At 46.5% G+C, this 19,303-nt stretch overlaps 1 long non-coding RNA gene and 1 pseudogene across 1 annotated transcript in view; one reads left to right on the top strand and one right to left on the bottom strand.

Moving 5' to 3' along the window:
* The window catches only part of LOC125096715 (uncharacterized), a 234,121-nt gene that overhangs the window by 154,730 nt on the left and 60,088 nt on the right, over window positions 1–19,303 (bottom strand). The gene's annotated exons all lie outside the window — the stretch shown is intronic.
* On the top strand, window positions 15,661–15,832 carry LOC125099358 (uncharacterized; annotated as a pseudogene).

Below are 19,303 nucleotides of genomic sequence, written 5' to 3'. Positions count from 1 at the left end.
AGAGAGAGAAAATGAGTGTTTTTTATTGAATTTTCTGGAGTATGGGTATGGTTCCTTTAAGGACTTTCTAAAATCCATTCTAAATTAAGTTGGGGTGGAAAAATGCCTTCTCGGGGCGCCTGGGTGACTCAATGGGTTAAAGCCTCTGCCTTAGGCTCAGGTCATGATCCCAAGGTTCTGGCATCCAGCCCCACATCAGGCTCTCTGCTCTGCAGGGAGCCTACTTTCTCCTCTCTCTCTCTGCCTGCCTCTCTGCCTACTTGTGATCTCTGTCTGTCAAACAAACAAACAAATAAATAAATAAATAACTTAAAAAAATAATAATAAAAAGGAAAAATGCCTTCTCTGCACCTCAGCTTCTCCATATCTCAGTTTCCTTTCCTCCAAACGATGCTCACCGTAGGTGTGTTGTGGGTGTGGGACAAGTTAATACATGCGATCCTTTAAATGAGCAAAGTCTCTGACGTGCTCGGACAATACCAGGTACACAGCAAATACTCAGTGAATATTAGCCCTCCCCATTCCCCTTCCACTACATTATTCTAAGGAATATCTCTTCCCACTTAGGTCTTTTATGCACCCCTTACCCAACCTGCCTTCAGACTTCAGATTTGTTACTTATCCTGAGTACAACTTTCTAAAAGCAAACACAAAGACTATCTGTTCACATCACTTCTCACAAATCTCTAACTTCTTCCAGCTTCCAGATGCTATCTAAACACTTCGGTCTATCATTTTATGCTTCACGATCAGCCTTAAGTTTCCTTATAGACTTGCATCATCAAACACAAAACAGCCCTTTACGCTGTGGAAAGGCAAATGCAAATTTATCCCGCACGCCAAAAATAAACTGGGACGGGCCACGTGCTGTTGATACGCGTCCTAGGGCACCGTGCCACAACTAGCAAATTACAGAGTGCAGATTTGAACTCCACGCTCTCCCACCCCCAACACCAGCCCCAGGGCCTGTGTCCTTCTGCCTGCCTCCCTGCGTGCCTGCCTCATGAGTATACCTTCCAGTTCAGGTCTTCTGCATCACCGTTCTGCAAACATGCCTCGTTTCATCCGGGACCCCTTAGGTTATGGCTTCTGGAATGGTCCATGGATACACACACGCTTCTCCACCCATGTGAGTGTGCACGTGTGGGTACCACACACATGTACCCCTTCCTAATCCTTTCTCTTTTGAACACCATTCTTCCCTCTAAAACCACTTAAATCCTTCCTCTTACTTAGTCTTCCCTTACCCGACCTTACTCACTGCAGTCCCTTTATGTTGAGAGGTGGTTCCCCTGCAGTAAAAGGAGTACTGAGATTCGGGCTTAAGGCCCAGCTGAGAGGTGGTGGGCATGGCACAACCAGCAGAGCACTGACAGTCTAGCAGGGCCGACTCCAAAGAGGGCCAGACTCGCAGGAGACATGAGGGAGGGCTGGCTGAAGAGGCAGGCAGGGGGCCAGAGCTCCTTGGCATGAGGGGGCATTTCATGTCAGCGAGGATGGAGCCAAACCTGACTGAGCCTGTCATCCTAGACATGTTATTTCTCTCTGGGCACAGTATCTTTCGATGTAAAATGATATTAATGAGCTGGCTGTCCTCTGAGCACCCCCATCCTCACCCCAAACTCAGCACAGTGTCTGGAGCATAGCAAGTACTCCATACGTGAACTCTGACTTTCTAAGATGGAGGGGAAAGGCAGGGACTCTCTTCTCTTCTCAAATTTTAGGCTCTCAAGGAATGATTCCTGCCCCAGGGTGATGGATCACCCTTCTCCCCTTTCTCTCAAGGTCCAGGCCAGGTTTTCTCAGAGACCACAACCATTCTTAGGCAGGGAGTGTTTAATTATTTCTCTGTGAGCCTGTACCCCAGCTGGACAGAGTTAATAAACCAGCCAGGTCTTTATCTTAACAAGGAGTCTGAGGATCAAATTCTCCCCTCATTAAAGGCCCAGAAATCTCCCTGACAGCGAGCACTGGGAGTTCTGCAGTCAGCCTGAACTCGAAATTTGGTTTCTTGGTGAATTCCTCCATGGGCTTGAGCCATTGGAGGTTAGGACAGTTTAGGGAGGGAGGGAGAAGGGAGGATCACAGAAAGGGGGAGGGAGGGAAGACAAGCCTCTGCTAGAACCCAGCACATGGACACGAGGCAAGAAGGAGCTTCCGGAGACCTCTGGTGTAGAGCTAGGGTTGCTGTGGGCCAAAGTGGGGTCCTCACACACGCCCCCTCCCTGGACCTTCTAAGCACCCTGAGCACACGGAGGCTTCTCAGGTGCAAGAGGACTGAGCTCCCAGCTAGTAAAGTTTGAAGCCCATCCTCCTTACTCTGGAGCCCGAGCTCTTTCCAATCATTGCACAGGTTTCCCCAATACATCTCTAGACTGGGGTGGGGGTGGGGGGTCACCAGGGACAACTTCGCATTCCCATTTCTGTCTCCCAACAACCATCCAGGGCAGGTTCAGAGCCAAACACTTCTTTTCTCCTGCAGATAATGTCACCTATAGTCATATATTTATGAAGGAGGGTCGATACGTAGGGACAGATTGAAATGTGCGCACAAACATACACCTGTCTCATTTTCGGCAGTTTTTCAGTACGTACCAGCATACGTGTGCCCGTAGCGTCCTACATGGAACCACGAGACCTGAGTTCAAATCCCGCCTGTGGCACATACTACCCGTGTGAATCGAACAAATCTCTTCACTCCCTTGAGGTCTGATTCCCATGAGGCGTATCTCCCAAGGGGGCTGTGAGGGCTAAAGTGGAGAACACACCTGCCAGTCAAAAAAGAAAATTACTGTGTTAGTGCTTACATGAGGGAGTTAGAGTAGTCAAATTTGTAGAAACCGAAAGTAGAAAGGAAGTTGCCCGGGGCTGGGAGGAGAGGGAAACTGGGGGTTGTTAATGGGTGTAAAGAGTTTCAGTCTTGCAAGGTGAAAAAGTTCTGGAGATGGGGTACACAACAAAGAGAACATGCTCAATGCCATGGAACTGCGCTCTGGAAATGGTTTGACTGGTAAATCTAGGTTTTGTGGCTTTTTTTTTTTTTTTACCCTTTTTAGAAATAAATGTAAATAAAAGGGCATGAAGGGGCCCTGCATAGCATGGCACACGTATTGTACTGGATTTTGTCACACACACTCACACACACACACACACGGGCACACGGGCATACGTACCCACACTACTTTCTGTGTTCTTCTGTAGTCGCGCTTACAAGCAACACAAGGGAACCCTACTTTAGGAAGCTGTTCACAAATAAATGAACAGTCCCATTATTGGCTGTCTTGCTTGATAAGCACAAGCTATGTGCTGGTAGACAGGGAGGAGGGAGAAGGTGGCACAGGAAAAATAAACAGGAGAATCATTAGGTAATATCTCAAGACTCGAGGCTAATGCTTTATCTTTTTCTTTGCAAAATATACCAGTGTGTCTGTTGGTATGCCTGTGTTTGCACGTAGCTACCATTCATTTGCTATCTCCTAAACACCAACTATTTTAAATACTTTGTCCCACCGAATGTTCCAGGTCACTCACCACCATGAATGAGGCAGTAATTATCTCTGGTGCACAGACGAGACAACTGAGGCTCAAAGAGTCAGGTTATTTACTCAAGGTTACAAGGCTATTTGATGCAGCTCTATTTTGAATCCAAATTCTCGAGCTCCAAAGTCCATTTCCTCTCTGCTTTGACAAGCTTGTCCCCCTTCCTTAGAATCCTAACCCAGCACAGTGCCGGGCACCCTGTAAGTGCTGAGAGCAGATGTTGAGTGTGGATATCAGGTGAGTACATTCCCTCCAAACTAGAGGAATACACTACACCCTGGAGTAGGAACTGAATGAGTCACAGGGCAGACTGTGTGCCAGCTGGATAATTCTGCGTGTTAGTTCTAGCTTGTGGGGTCCCTAAGGGCCCAGTGGGACTGCCCACTGGGGGAGAAAGCCAAGGTGGATGGGTCCCAGGCACAAGTTAAACCACTAGCATCAGGGTGGAGAGGGAGCCCCACGGTGGCAAAACAAGTAAAGCTGACTTTCAGGGTCAAAAGGCAAGGCAAGGCCAGAGATGAAGACCAAGCAATGGACTTGAAAGCAATGTGAACCAAAAGTCCTATGGAGAGGAGCCCACAGCACATATGGCCATCCACAAAAGGGAAGCCAGCCGTGGTTTCCCCTTCCAGCAAGATTTGGAATATGACTGACCTTAGAGAGACCACAGGGGAGACACTTAGAATTTTTCTGAAATGTGCCTATTTAATGAGTTATGTGCACTAGCCTAGGAGCCAGAACTCAAACACGATAGTCTGACCCTAAGCTCTGGGGATAAGGACAAAGCAAAGCAGTGGCATTTTCCATCTTAGGTGATTGAGTCCCTACAAAGGAAGCAAGGATTCGGTCTTCCCCTGCACCATCCATGGATCAATTGGAAAGCAACCTTATCGGTTTTGGAAAAATTAGAGCTAAGAGAGAACTGCATTAGTCAGAGGACACGCTCTGGCAGGGAATGCTGAAGACTTGGAGACTACTCCTCTAAAGACAGTGTGAGGAGTGTGACACTGGGACAAGGGTCCCACTATGGGCTGAGTGTCCCTTCCCCCTTCCAGCTCTGTCAGGGCTAAGACAGAAGTGCTGTAGATGACACTCACCTAAGCATGGCTGAAAATAAGTCTTCCCATGGCCCTCAGAAGAAGGATGGTTAGCTCTGGGATTCTGGAGCTCTTGTCTCAGGGAAATGGTGCTGTGTGGTTGAGGGCAGCCTGGAAGGCTCTGGGGGAAGGTAATTCCTGTAATTCCAGAGCTGGGACCTGCCTGAGGGGAAGGTGCTGAACGGATGGGGAAGCACATTCCAGAAGGAGGGAACAGTGAGTGCGAAGGCCTGGAGGCAGGGATGATTTGGGAGTGTTGGGAGGACCAGAAAGAAGGTCCTTGTGGGGGGAAGCTAGCCTGTGCATACCAAGTGAGTCAGGGAGAGGTACCTAGTGACTCCTGAGGACAGGCGGGGCAAGCACTGCAGGACACTGGTTTTTCTCATTTCTAAGTGCAGATAACTCCCCTCCCACTAAGATAACAACAGGTGAAAGAAGTCTGCAAACTGAGACATGCTATTCCATATCCAGGTCATATTCTCCTGGTACTATTTCTCCCAGGGCCTGGGGAATACTCAGAAGCCTGGCTGTGGGATGCATTCTTTCCCTAATTTTCCTATCACCTGATAGGTAAGTGAGCAAATAACAAGACCAAAAGCATGTGGTTTGGCAAGAACGCCCTTCTTGACCATCTTACAACTAGCATGACGGACTAAGTGAGGAACACACACAGGAATGAATATGGGGGGGAACGTCCTAAATTACTTGTCACAAAAATTTGACAATAGCTCCTCTATGAGGACCACTAACACTGGGTGATACTTTGAAAGATGGGTGAAGGTGCTTCCTGCTTCTGAATGGATTGGGGATAATAAGTTCCCTGGGTGTTTCCTACCCAGCACCGGAGGTCACTCATGGAGAGGCAACAAGCTTGGGAGAGGCTTAGGAGGGTATCTGTGAAGAATTTTCTGGCTAAACATGCCAGAACCCTTTGTCTAAGACAAGAACTTGGTGTTGAGTTGGGTGGGAGGACTTTAAGGCTGTTCCCTGAAGAATATGTTATTAACATTCTGATGGTGTTGGCGGTGGTGACCCAGAATTCCCTTCCACATACCCAGCCAGGGTGGAGAGCAAGGGAAGGGACTCTCCTCATCTGAGTATTTATCCTACATGCTTGCACTCAGACATAAATCACCCATGCTCAGTGATGAAATCCCATCTCGTACCCACCCCCCCAACAAGGCTGTCCATGCCATGCCTTTACACGTGTGCCAGGGAAGGAGGGCTCATCACCTCCCTGGGAAAGAGCCAACAGCTGAGAGAGATAAACACCGGATAGAAAGAAGACATGGGTTTGGATTCTAACTCTACCCCTTCTACTGGGAGTGAATTCAGGCAACCCATAGGATCCTGCTGCGCTTCAGCTTCCTCACCTGTAAAATAGGGACCTGACTCCAGCCTTCACCTACAGGTCTGGATTGCTCAAGAAACACTACCCAAATATGGATTTCAACAAAAGCTTCAGTTTAACACAGAAGAAACTGCGGCAAAGAGGTGCTAAAGCTACATGCGAGTTGTCTCTTTCCTCCAAGAGCTCCAGGTGAGAGAGTAGCACTATATTATAAGAATCAGCGCAACAACTTTACAGAAGGACTCCCCCTGGGATATCTGTACTTACAAATTTTCCTTGAGGCTTTGAGAATGATTTGATTTGCATATATATGGCTGGCAAATATTCAGGAACCTACCCCATCCCACATGCATGAAGTGAGTTGGCCTTCATTGTTACAAGTTCACTCTTACTTGTTCTTTAATTTGACAGATGCGCTTCTTCCTCCCCTACCTCCTGACTCTCAGTCTCCTGGGAGCTTCATTTGTTAGAGATTCTGATCTTCTAACCAGTAACTACCACTTACCAACTTTCTGCAAAGGTCTGGGCACAGTATTAGCAGTTTTCCCTCATTTTTCTTGGAACAACCCAAGGAGATGGCTGCTATGTGTACCCCCATTTCACACACAAGGACGCTGAGGCTCAAAGAGGTTGAGTGACTTGCCCAGGGTCACATGGTGCTCAAGTGAGGAGGCAGGCTATTTTGGCTCCTAAGTCCTCATTCCATCCACTGCATGGAAGAGATAGCAGAGCTCCTGGCCTGTGCATCTTCTGTTTGTTCTACCACAGATGCACACCCCCAGCTCCTCCTGGCCAGCGGCTCCAGACCCACACAGCCATCCATGCCAGCCAGCTCCGACGTCCCCTGAAGTTAGCCATCTGAGGGCCACTCACTCATAGCAGATCAGCAGGACTTTCCACCACATGGATGACTCCAGACTTGCCAAGTTCTGCACCAGCCAGGCTCCTGGAAGTGGGCCTCGTGTGTTCCCATTGCATAAGTGTTATTCCAGCCAGTTCCTGGAATCGGAAATACGGCAAACCATTCACCTAGTGGGGAGCCCTTGCCCAGGAGGGACAGTTGTTTGGTTAGCTGCGCCTCGAAGGGCCTTTCCAGGAGACCAGCTTGTGAAAAAGCTTGTCTAGCAAGGCTCCTTTCATAAGTCAAATTTGCTTTATTTTTCCTATTCTCCAGTCACCCAATACATCGTTTTGCACCCACTGATCTCTGAAATCCACCTCAGCTACCTCTGGCCAGGCTCAGCCCCGCTGTCATCTCTGGCTAAAATCACACTGTGGCCTCCTTGCTGGTCTCCCGGGCTTCCTGCCTCCAGTCCACACCAGCTATGGGCCAGCCTCCATATGGCAAGCATCAGGATCTTTCCAAATGCCAATCCTCCTCCATTACGCCCCAGCATAAATCCTTCAGTGGCTCTCCAGCATCTAAAAAATACTCTGTTTCAATTATTTTTAATGAGAATGTATTATTGTTATAAATTTGAAAGAAAATGTTTTAAAATGACTATCTAGATATGCAAGAGGCGCACTTGTTGGCTCAGTCAGGAGAGCATGCAACTCTTGATTTCAGGATTGTGAGTTCAAGCCCCACGGTGGGTAAAGAGATCACTTAAAAAAAAAAAAAAAGTTTCACAGCTACGCTTCACTCCCTAGAATGCAATTTTCTTGAAGAAGTAAAAAAAAAAAAAAAATCTTTTCTGTTTCTGTATCTCTAGAACACAGTTCAGTACCCTACACATAGCAGGCACATAATCAAGATGTGTTTATTGACGTTCAATGAACTGATACTTACCCAGTTAATAGGAGCTTATGAAGGGGATAAGGTACCCATTGTACCTAGATTGAATCAATAAAATTCCAGCCAAAACAGTTTAATCAGTGTGTGCAACATTATCTAAAATAAAGACTTAACTTCCATGATAACTTTTGCTACTGAGAATGGTTCCCAGACTCCCTGTGTTAATTAATCTTAGACTAGAACTTCAGATTGGGATCCATTTGTTTGCCCAGATCTCTTGTATATCAATGAAGGTATTCAAATAGCCAAGGGATCCTCCTTTTGATGAGCTCCCAAGAGAGAACCAGAGTAGCGTGGAAATTTACCAGGAGAGCAATTTTAGCCCCATCCCCTATATTCCCATCTATTTAGAACACGCCAGTGATAGCCTTTCCCACAGCTTATGTCTTGGGCATCAAAGCTGCATTCAGTCACATACCAGCTCTGTAACCACTTCACTTCTTTATACTCTGTTTGTATCTGTTCATGGGCTACTTGTGAAAAACAAATGAAACCTCTTGAAATTAGGTTTTGCATATGGCTGATGAATTCAGGGAGTACAGCACACCACTGAAATGATTAAAGTTACCTATGCACAAACTTGTCTCTCCTGCAAGATTAGGCGCTTGAATTGGAGGGACCATGTCTCACTAATCTGGCCTCTCAGTGCTCCCAGGATGTCCTCTTGAACTGATCGAGTGATCAGCCAATGATCTGGGCAGAAACAGATATAAGGCCTGGATGTGTTGGCACGTCTGGCCTCTAGTAAAAACAAGGCCAAGGCTATGGGAACAGCTGTGGGCCCTAAAACCGGCTTGTGCCTGGGAAGCAACTAAGACACAACACTGGGGGAAGGCCGTAGATGTTTCAGTCTTCTAAGAAGTCTTTCAGGGGAGTGTTTTATTCACATCCTCCCTGAATTTGCCCAAGTTTTGGATTTATCCTGTAATTCCAAAGGCTAAGACACCTGCATCGGTCAGCTCCCACTTCTCTCCTACATACCAAGAGCTAATCTGGAAATTGGACTGCTCGTATGTTATTGGACAGGGAGAGCAAGATGATACCATAGCACAGAAGTAGACTCCACACATGGGCACAACTAGCACATTCTCTCTCTCTCTCTGGGCCACACTGCTTGTGATGTCACATCACACATGCTGAAGACTGCAGGGTGACCTACATATCAGCACTAGAAGAATTACATGAATACATGAATAAACTATCTAATAGCAACTAATTAAGATAGTCTTATGTGATTCCTAGCACACAGCATGGACCGAGTGCCAAAATTTCCCTCTGTGACTCTGCTTTCCTCCCTTCAGATATATTTAAGATCCATGGCTGGATTAAGATCAGTTGACTCTCAAAGTCTTGGGAGCCATCCTGTCTCCTCACTAATCCTCTTGTGCCTGTCTAAAACTTTAACTCTCAAAGGATAATCTTGTTTCCATATTTCTGAGGTCCACCAGGAAGTTCCTTGTAATCCTATATACTGGCAACAATGGTGTTCCTTGAGAACAGCCTGGTGCAGGAGAATGAGCATAAAATCTACAGTCAAGAAACTAGGATTAAGAACAGGCTCAGACACTTGCATGAAATGAACCTCATCTCACCATCTGTTAAGTGGGAATAAAATGCAAGTATCTCCTTCTCTAGGGTAGTGGCAAGGGTCAGATGAGATCAAGGATGTTATCAACCCCACTGGATAGGCTAGTCATTATTTCTCTTCTTTTCTATAAAATTTGGGAATAAGCAAGATATAATTTTACTCTCATTAGGCTGTTCTTTAGTTGACACAGACAGAAAAACCACCTGTCACATAGGAAGCAGGTTTTACACTCAGCCACTCAGTAGCCGTCTTCTCTTCTAGACCAGCCACATCTCTTTTGCATCTGAACTCCTGGTTCCAGACTTCCCTAAAGGACATGTCTGAGGGAGCATCCAACTGGATGTATTTCCAAAAGTGCCATCTGGGGAGAAGTTTGATGTTTCTGCCCCATTTTGCATACAACTGGAGGTTCCAGTGATATGAAAGCCAAGAACTGGGTGGAGATTCATCTAGAAAATAGCCAAACTTTCTGGATACCAGAAGGAGTTCACTTGGGGTTGGACTGATTCTGCTGTCAAGCAGTAGCAGACACAAAGATTCCTTTTTAATGAGCACTAATCAGCCCACCCCTTGTAGAGTATGAACAGCACGAGCAGTATTTGGCAGAGGAATCTACCTACGGTAGGGTCATCCACCCGGGATCATCTCAAATGCAGCCCAGAGAACTGGGAGGTCCTTGCAAAACATCGACCGCTGTTAATTACAGGACAGTGTGCTGTGGAAACCAAAGTAGATGCTGACTCCCATTCTATTACTGGCATTGATACGCATGCCTCAATACTTCCTAACACCCACCCTTCCTTTCAGCAAGACATATCGCCTGACTGTGATCTCCTCGTGCCATGACCACTTCCTGCCTCCAAGTCTTTGCTCATACTGTAATCTGTCAACAATTAGTGTGGGGCGGTGGGGGTGGGGGACATAAAGGCCTTATCTGTCAGTATCTAGTAACTACCATGATATCAAGACAGAAAAGGAGCTCAGTGTCAGGTGGATGCATATGAATAAGTGAGTCAGTGAGTGAATAAGTGAATGAGTAAGTGGATGAATAAATGAAGGGATAAATTAATGAATGGAGGCTATTGCTTTCTTCCCTTCTTCAAATATAAATCGGTGCATTTCTCTGTTTTATCCTAGGACTGTCCAGACTGCATGGTTTTCATAACACAGCAGAAAAACGAGTCAGTGAAACCTGGGAATCAAAATGAGTTTGGGATTAATTTTAATTCCCAAGCATCTAGTGACAGCCTATGGGAGTCTAGCACCAGTGCTAAGATCTAGGTGCACTGATTTGGTATAAACTCTGAACAGTAACTTATTCTGTTAAGACGACTTTTTTAAATCTCAGACTGTGTCTCCATGGTGCATGACATGGGTCACTGTCACTTGTCTTCTCATGTCAGAACAGGGTCCACAGAGACAAGACTGAAAACAATGCTTTCCAAGTATCCAGAAGAGTATGCTCTTTTTATAGCTGCAATATAATATAAACACCATTATCCTCTATTTTACCGCTGAGAAAGTGGGATCTCCAAGAGACAAGATGACCTGCCCAGAATCATATCACTCGCTCACAGATCCAGCATCCAAATCCGAGTCAGTCTGCCTCTAGGTCCATGCTCTTCCACCCACTGCTAGAGATGGCTAGGTGGGTGGTTCTCAGTCTTGAGAGACCTGCAGGGTTTGTTAGAACCCAGATTGCTGGGCCTCCCCTCCAGATTTTCTCCTTCACTAGGTCCAGGATGTGCTCTTTTAACATAATCTCCAGTGAAGACTCTGATGTTGGTCCAGGGATGACACTCTGAGAAACATTTGGCTAGAGTATCAGAAAAGACTCTTAATTGTAATTTACAGAAGCCAAATGAGGACAATTTGAGCAAAATAAAGGAGCATCTGATCACACAGATGTCAGGGCATGTACTGACACCCAAAGGAAGGAACAGGACTGGGTCTCAGATGGGTCTGGAGCCTCTGCGTCCAGGTTTTATCCTCACTTTCTCTTTGAAATGTGCTTTGTTCTATTCCCTCTTTACTCCAGCTTCTGAATCTGCCTCCCCCCCCATCTAGTGATAGACCACATGGTTGGCAGCCTCTTCCAAGTTATGCCATGCAGAGTAAGCAACCTGGAGAAAGACTGAATCCTCCTCACTGCCCCAGTCCCAAAGCTCCCAAGACTCACTTGAATGGGGTGCCCATTCCTGGGCTCATCATCTGTGAGCAGGACCATCATGTGAATGGCATTGTACCAAGTGGCTATGAGGCCCAGCGGCCCATCATTGGAACCACACAGAGTGACAAAGAAGGCTAGTTTGCAGAGAAAGGAATTGGGTTGTAAACTCAAGAGCTGACCACTGTGGCTAGAGTGTGATAAATGTGCATACAGACAGGTAAAAAGTGAGAAAGCTGTATGAAGCCCGAGGAGTGACCAGAATATGGACAACGGTTGGGAAACCTTTTAGAACAGGCTGCTGAGTTCCTTCAGAAATAATGTTTTTCCCGGGGACCAGAAGAGACAGTAAACAGTAAAGCCATCTGGTTTGCAAATTCTCCTAAACGGGTCTACATGGACAAGTCCTAGGGCTGAATTGAGCTGGTTCTGTTTTCTTAGAAGGAGAACAATGGAATGTGGAATTTAAGACCAGTGCAGCTGGCCAAGCTGGGTCAGGGAAAAGGCACAGATTACATTCATTAATGTTTTGCAAACCCACCCAGTCCCTGCCCCCCACTACCCCCGTGGCCTCTCTCTACCCCACCCTGCAAGGGAAGAGCTTAAAGTTGCTAAAAAGGGTTGAGACAGAATTTGAGGCCAACCAGGTCAGACGTTCAGGGAGGACTTCCCATGCAGGTACCCATACCAGCCTGGTGCTGTGCTTCCGGGGAGGGCGCATTGCCACCAGGCCACACGCTGCAGAGCGAGGATCCCTGTCCAGGCTGCCCCTCATTGTCACAGGCTCCGTCCTTGGCAATTCCCATGACTGGAGTATGGTGAGGGAGAGGTGCCGGTGGCAGACACTGCGGGTGGTGGTGGGGAAGAACACTGGATTGATGATCCTCAGTGTGTTCAACTTCTGACTCTGGCAAACCGAGAGACTAGCCCAAGTCAGTCAGTTCAACTCCGGGCCCTCCCATCTCATCAAGTGAAAGAGGGCCAAATAATCATCCATGTCCCTCTGATTCACTATGCTGCTATGAATAGCAAATGTGACTGGCTGAAAAGATATCACATGAGGTCAGGGCAAGGCCACCCTGGAATGTATGATGTTTTTATGTAAATTAGAAAAAGGCACCACTTCCCCTATGCCAGCACACATGGGTTAGCAAGCTGAGCATGGCTGCATTTCTTCCCCTCAGCTAGGCACCCTGGCATGGGAATACCTCTACCACCTTCACAGTGGCCATTGGGTCACAGGGGCCCCCTTTCAGAGGGCCGCTGAGTGGTCTCAATCAGCGTGGGTGACAAGAAGCAAGAAGAGCATTCAAGGCAGCTGTAACCATTATCTTCCCAATCCAAGTTAAAACAGCCACAGAAAGCAACCCCCATCTAGAAACCATCCTCGTACCCATGGAGAAAGGCAGAGGAGAGAGTCATAAATATGCTTTCACTGACATACTCAAGTGGAAATGTCTGCACCATCAAGAAAAACCAAAGTTTTTTATCGAATCTTCAAACCGGCTGGTGTGAATTTACGTATTTTCACAAAACTCCTTCTAGCATCCTCTTTCCTAGGCCATACTAAATTAGGCCTGGACTTACAGGTCCTTCCATTACATGTATATATAATATGAGTAGAGGTAGGTGTTTAAAATCATATATGAGGGCACCTGGGTGGCTCAGTGGGTTAAGCCACCGCCTTCGGCTCAGGTCATGATCTCAGGGTCCTGGGATCGAGTCCCACATCGGGTTCTCTGCTCAGCGGAGATCCTGCTTCCCTCTCTCTCTCTCTGCCTGCCTCTCCATCTACTTGTGATCTCTCTCTGTCAAATAAAAAAAAAAAAAAATCATATATGAGCCACATATTCTCAGCCACTAGGATTCATAAACACAAATGGGTGTTAAGCCTGCTTGTCCCTTTCTTTCTGCTTTTTACTAGAATCTGTTTTTCTTTGATTAAACTTTTCTTTTGCTTCTGTCCTTGTCTAAGACACTATTAGACCTACATTCCTCTTTGTTTACATGCGTGCTTCTGCTGAGCCACAGCGCCTGAACCCCTATTAGTACATGGAACCACAAAAAGGGGGGCATGCAAAGCACAATCTTGGCTCTGGCGTACCTAGTCCTGAAATACTGGTCCTTGTCTCTTCCTCCAACCTCACTCCACCCTGCTCTTGAAGCTCCTAGATTCTGACTTCATTGCCCACTTTCCATGGACATCTTCACGTGCCTAATAAACTTGACCCTCCACCTACTCCCACCAGCTCTGAGATCACCGCCCAGCTAACAACATTGTGGTTCCCTCCTCCCAGCCTAAACTGTTGGGGTAAATACTTCTACTTGTTTCGCTGTGCCCTGGGGCCTCACACATTCATCAACCCCACCCGTCATGAGTTATATACCCAAGAGGCCACCCAACCTCAGAAACCAGAAAAGAGTAAGGGGAACTAAGGGGAAACTCAGTGAAATCTGGAAGGAACAGAAAGGTGTCCTTTCTTCACGAGGGGAAAACCCACCCACCCCACTTGTGAAGAAAGGCATCGTGAACTGCTTGGGAATAGAGCATGAACCCCATACCAGTAGACTACTGGGAAAACCTCAGTGATGACCAAGGGAAGCTTTAGGAAGCTCAAAAGAGCTATAAATACATTTCATAAAATATCAAGTGGAAAATCACTATTGGTTCTTAAAGTTGATGATCCGTTAATACTTCCGGGATTAGGTTGCCTGTATCTGCATACCTTTCTTAAATTCCTGAATGTTTCTGAAGTCTGGGAATCTACCGGCTTCTAGGCTTGTTTCACTCAAATCTACCCTTCAGTAGCCAGAAATCTTGCCACTTGTTGGCTTAGCACCCAAAGGGGGGTTCCACCACTACTGAAACTCAAAGCATCCTTGGTCTGGACACATTCATCACATTTTCTCCCAAGAATGAGGGATCCTTTTGCTGTTCCGCAAAGCCGGCATACTTAAGGCCCTGCAGGACCAGGGCTGGCCCACTCACCTGTCAAGATACCTGTCCCTATCACGAGAGTCTTTTTAAAGCAGGGCCCATATCTTCTACATTTTTGTGTCCCTGTTACCCAGTCACACAGACACATAATGAACTCCATAAACAGTGACTATATCAGTTAACTAATTCATATCACAGGCCAAGTGCTCTTGATTGGAACCTAATCCTATTTCATTTCTCATCTTTCTATAAAGGAAAAAAAAATAAGTGACATCACTGTGTTTTCAGCCACCGAACTGTAGTGGCCCTGGACCACACGAAAGCAGTCCATGCATCTGCAGGATTATGTGGCTGGGCTGGGACTCTCTCCACAGTCAGGGTCTGCAAGGCTGAGTCCTGGAGCACTTAAAGCCACCCTGGTTGGAGAAGTGGAAAATAGCTGGTAGCCACCGGGAGCTTGCAGCCAAGGAGATGTTTTTCTAGTCTGAACCCACACACCCAGACAATCCCAAGAGATCCTAAGGGCAACTGAACGTCCGCTTACACAGGAACTCGACTCCCCACGGAGACCGCCCCAACACCAAGCCCACCCCTGTCTTACTACCCAGCACCCGGCGGTCTGACGCTCACTTCCTCCACCACGTTCCACAACAATGAGGTCTCCTGGCGCCCGGTCTAGCTTCTGTTCCCCCTTGCCTTCATTCCAGAATGCTTCATGGAAAGGTTCTACGTCTAAGTTTTCTCCCAAGAATGAGGGATCCTTTTGCTGTTCCGCAAAGCCGGCATACTTAAGGCCCTCGGCAGGCTCCAATTTAAGGGTTCTCTCCGTGACTCTTGGCAGCATGAAGCAGCTGTACTAGCCATCTTCCCACAGACCCTCTATACATGGCCAAGGCCCAAAATAGCCCAGAATAGAGACATGAAGCAAAGGTCAGAAGCACCCCAAGGACAAACAGGCGCTTGTCTTGTGGACTCGATGACATTTCTGCTAACTTGGGACCCTATGTGAAAGGAAACTTCTCTAGCACGCAGCTGAAATGAGGGCATTGGGGAGAGGCAGTATGGATAGTAGAAAAAGCAAGGGCTATGAACCCAGGGTCCTCGCACCCAGCTGAGGGATCTCTGACAAGCCACTGAAGTTTTTGGAGCCCCCTTTCCCAAGCAAGGGTCTGAAGTGAGATAAAATCGCTTCTCAGCCTTTTGGCTAAGATCAAGTGTAATATCTGTTCTTATCAGTTTAATATGATGTCAGATAGATACGATATGCTCCATATAGCCAAGGAGAGAACGAGAGAAGCTGTGCCTTCACTGAGAGCCAGATTCTTCATCTATTAAAATCAGACCTCTTAAATCCTCTCAGCACCTTCCTGAAGCTCAGGGAAGTTAAAGAGCTTTCCAAGGTCACACAGCCAATGTTCCAGAACCTGGATGGAGCTCAGTTCTGTCCCAAATCATAATTCCCAAATCATATTTCCCAAGGCTAATCCTTCCCAAGCAAATGTTGTCTCTGCTTTGAACAACCTCAAGTCTTTGAGAGATTTATGTTTACATCTAAAAATATGTGTCTCATGCCCATATTCATTCAGTAGAGACTTCGGGTGAGACACATGGGCTGGGCTTTGAAGAATGCTTTGATATGCCCCTTTTTCCCTTGAAAGCCAGAGAACCTGACCCATGTTAGTGGCCCCCCAGAAGCAAGCAGAAAGGACCTGCAAACACCTCTGCTTGTCTGTACTTACCTCCTGCCCACAGCTTCCCACTTCTTTCCCACCTTTCTCTTCGCTGTGCTAGCTTTGACTTGAAGTGTACTTTATCTTACAGTCTTGAGTGTATCTGTATAAGTAAGCTGTCTTCATATATTTTGCAGCAAGGTTGAGGATGGGGCAGTTCCCTACTCTACCCTCTACTTAAGTGTAGACAGGCCAAGTATAGACACCGCTTGGCCAGTAACTGATTCCAATTCTCAGTTCTTGTGAAGACTCCTGCCTTGAAACCATCTCATTCTGTAGGTGGGACCACTCGCCCTCTCTGGGTCTCCCTCTAGGTTCTCTAATTAGGGATACTGGGGAGCCCCAATGTGGGCAGTCAAGGTTTGGGGGCACAAGCAGGTCAGCCTGCTGACCTCACTCAGAGGGTAGTCCCAATTTCAATGAAGGTGCTCCTGGTGCTTCTGTGGGCCACTGTCAGAGCCTCGGTTCCCATCTGTCCCTATGCCTACCCTTGGCTGAGGTTTCCTGCTCCGTCCCCAAGTTCCACTGGGATTGGGCCTCTGCTCTTGTCAGACCCCATCCTGGTGCCAACCCCATGACCTTTGGATGTGAGCACAGTGGGAGACTTGGAAGTAAAGGCACTAAGACTCCACTCCAATTTGACCTTTAAAATCGGTGGGTCAGAACAGAAAAATGCAACATCACCTGAAAGGGCTAGAAGGGCTCCCAGCCAGGAAAGGCTAAAAAACCCCCATGACTTCCAAAGGAAGGCAAGTCACACTGCAAGTGGCCAACCATTTCAACTGAAAAAGAGAGAAGGTCTGCCTACGGAGAAGACTCGGCCAACCATCTGTAGCACCTCCAGCCCCATTGGCCCCTACTGTGTGGTAAATAACTGACAAGTCTTACAAGGCTGTCACATGTATACATTTCTCCTTGTTCCTATTTCATGCACACCACACAGCCTTGCATACAGGGGTTAGTTTTACCGGTAGGTCTGCTTTCAGGGTGAGCATGAGCTTATTATGCCGATGGGAACATTCCATTCTTGAAACCTTAATTAGCAAGTTATATGAACAGTTTGGCTTCTGAGACCTCCTTCTATCTCCTGAACAGAGTCTACCACCAAGTCAAAGACATCCTACCAGAGACCTCACAAAGTAGATACCGACATCTGAGAGCCAGCGCAGTTGTGGAGAATTCACTGAGGGAATGAATGACAAACCGTGAGACCCTTTGGTGGTCAAGCCACTGGGGATCATTGGCTAGGCCATGCAGCTGTCAAAAAGAGCACTCGTTCCTACACTCGAAATTCTACTTCTCCCTGACCCTCCTGAAGCTGCCATCCACAAGAGCACCAGTCTATATCCCCTACTGTCTGTCCCCTATTGGGCTGCCTGTCCACACCTCTGCCCCAGTCATCCTGGTGGACTTCCTGGCACCTGTACTGCCCACCACAGTCCCTGGGGAACAGGCACACGGAATCACCCCTGGCAGGAATCACCCCTCACCTCTATAGTTGGGGAAGACTCTAACCACCAGCCAACACCCTGCTGGTGAAAATAATTACCCGTACCCAATCCTTCTTCATCCAACCCGTCCCACTGCCTGACCAAAGTCACTCCCACTTGACTCCCTGCCCACTGCCACCCCACCCAGCTCAGAGAGGAAATAGAAAACTGTCTCCTTAGGTAACTAATGTAGTAAAAATTTTCATATCCTAATACAGATCATTACTCAAACTGGATCAAGAAACAAGAAAGTGGCATTGGAAGAATACAGATCTACTAAAACAGACATACTGTGTTTGGTTATCCAACCAGAAGAGATCTTTTCACATCACTTGTTGAGGGAGCAGGGAAACAATTGTTTACCTACCACTAATGGGAATTTAAATTTTTATAACTTTCTTGGGGGATAACTTGACAATATAGTATATTGAAATGTCTTTGAAACCCAAATGTACTTCATTTTATTTTTTTTTAAGATTTTATTTATTTGACAGATAGAGATCACAAGTAGGCAGAGAGGCAGGCAGAAAGAGAGGAAGAAACAGGTTCCCCGCCGAGCAGAGAGCACAATGTGGGACTCGATTCCAGGACCCTGAGATCATGACCTGAGCCAAAGGCAGAGGCTTAACCCACTGAGCCACCCAGGTGCCCCGAAACCCAAATGTACTTTAAATCATCAATTGCATTTTTAGGATTTTATCCTAAGGAAGTAAAGATACACATAAAGATTAAACCTCAAAGATGTTTATTGCAATATTTTTTAATACTAGTGACAAACCAGATGCCAACTAAATTATTTAATAACAGAGGATTGGTTAAATAAATGGCATATTCATATACTGAACTACTATGCAGCCCTTTTAAGTCACATCAAAACATATTTATAGATGCAGAAAGAGGTTTACAATATATGTTAAACAGAAAAGCAGGTTACAAATACACATTGGAAAAACATCACAGAAGACATACCAACGTGACAATAATTCTTATTTTTGAATGGTAGAATTAATGGGTAATTTTTATTTTTCACTTGTTTCAGAATTGTCACATTTTTAAACAATGCATATGCATTACTCCAGTGGTGAAATTAATAAATTAATTAAATAAATAAAATAAGACAAAATTTGGTTTTTCCAATGGCATGGACTTGGGACTCACACAGACATTGGTTCAAATCCCAGCCAGGCCACTGATGAGCACTGTGACCACAGACACATTACTCATACTCCCTGAGTCTCCTTTTTCTCATATCTAAAATGGCAATACTAGGGACGCCTGGGTGGCTCAGTTGGTTAAGCAGCTGCCTTCGGCTCAGGTCATGATCCCAGCGTCCTGGGATCGAGTCCCGCATCGGGCTCCTAGCTCGGCAGGGAGCCTGCTTCTCCCTCTGCCTCTGCCTGCCATTCTGTCTGCCTGTGCTCGCTCTCTCTCCCTCTCTCTCTCTGACAAATAAATAAAATCTTTTAAAAAAAAAAAAAAAAAGACAAGAAAAAATAAATAAATAAAATGGCAATACTAGCACTTTCCTCAGGAGGCATTTGTGAGGATTACATGAAGAAACATAAATAAAGCACCTGGCACCAAGCAGACATTGGTGACATTTTTCC

The sequence above is a fragment of the Lutra lutra genome, chromosome 4 (genome assembly GCF_902655055.1).
Source record: "Lutra lutra chromosome 4, mLutLut1.2, whole genome shotgun sequence".
In the NCBI taxonomy this organism is placed as follows: domain Eukaryota; kingdom Metazoa; phylum Chordata; class Mammalia; order Carnivora; family Mustelidae; genus Lutra; species Lutra lutra.
The sequence above is the reverse complement of the archived record's forward strand: the minus strand, read 5'-3'. Positions and strand labels throughout refer to the sequence as shown.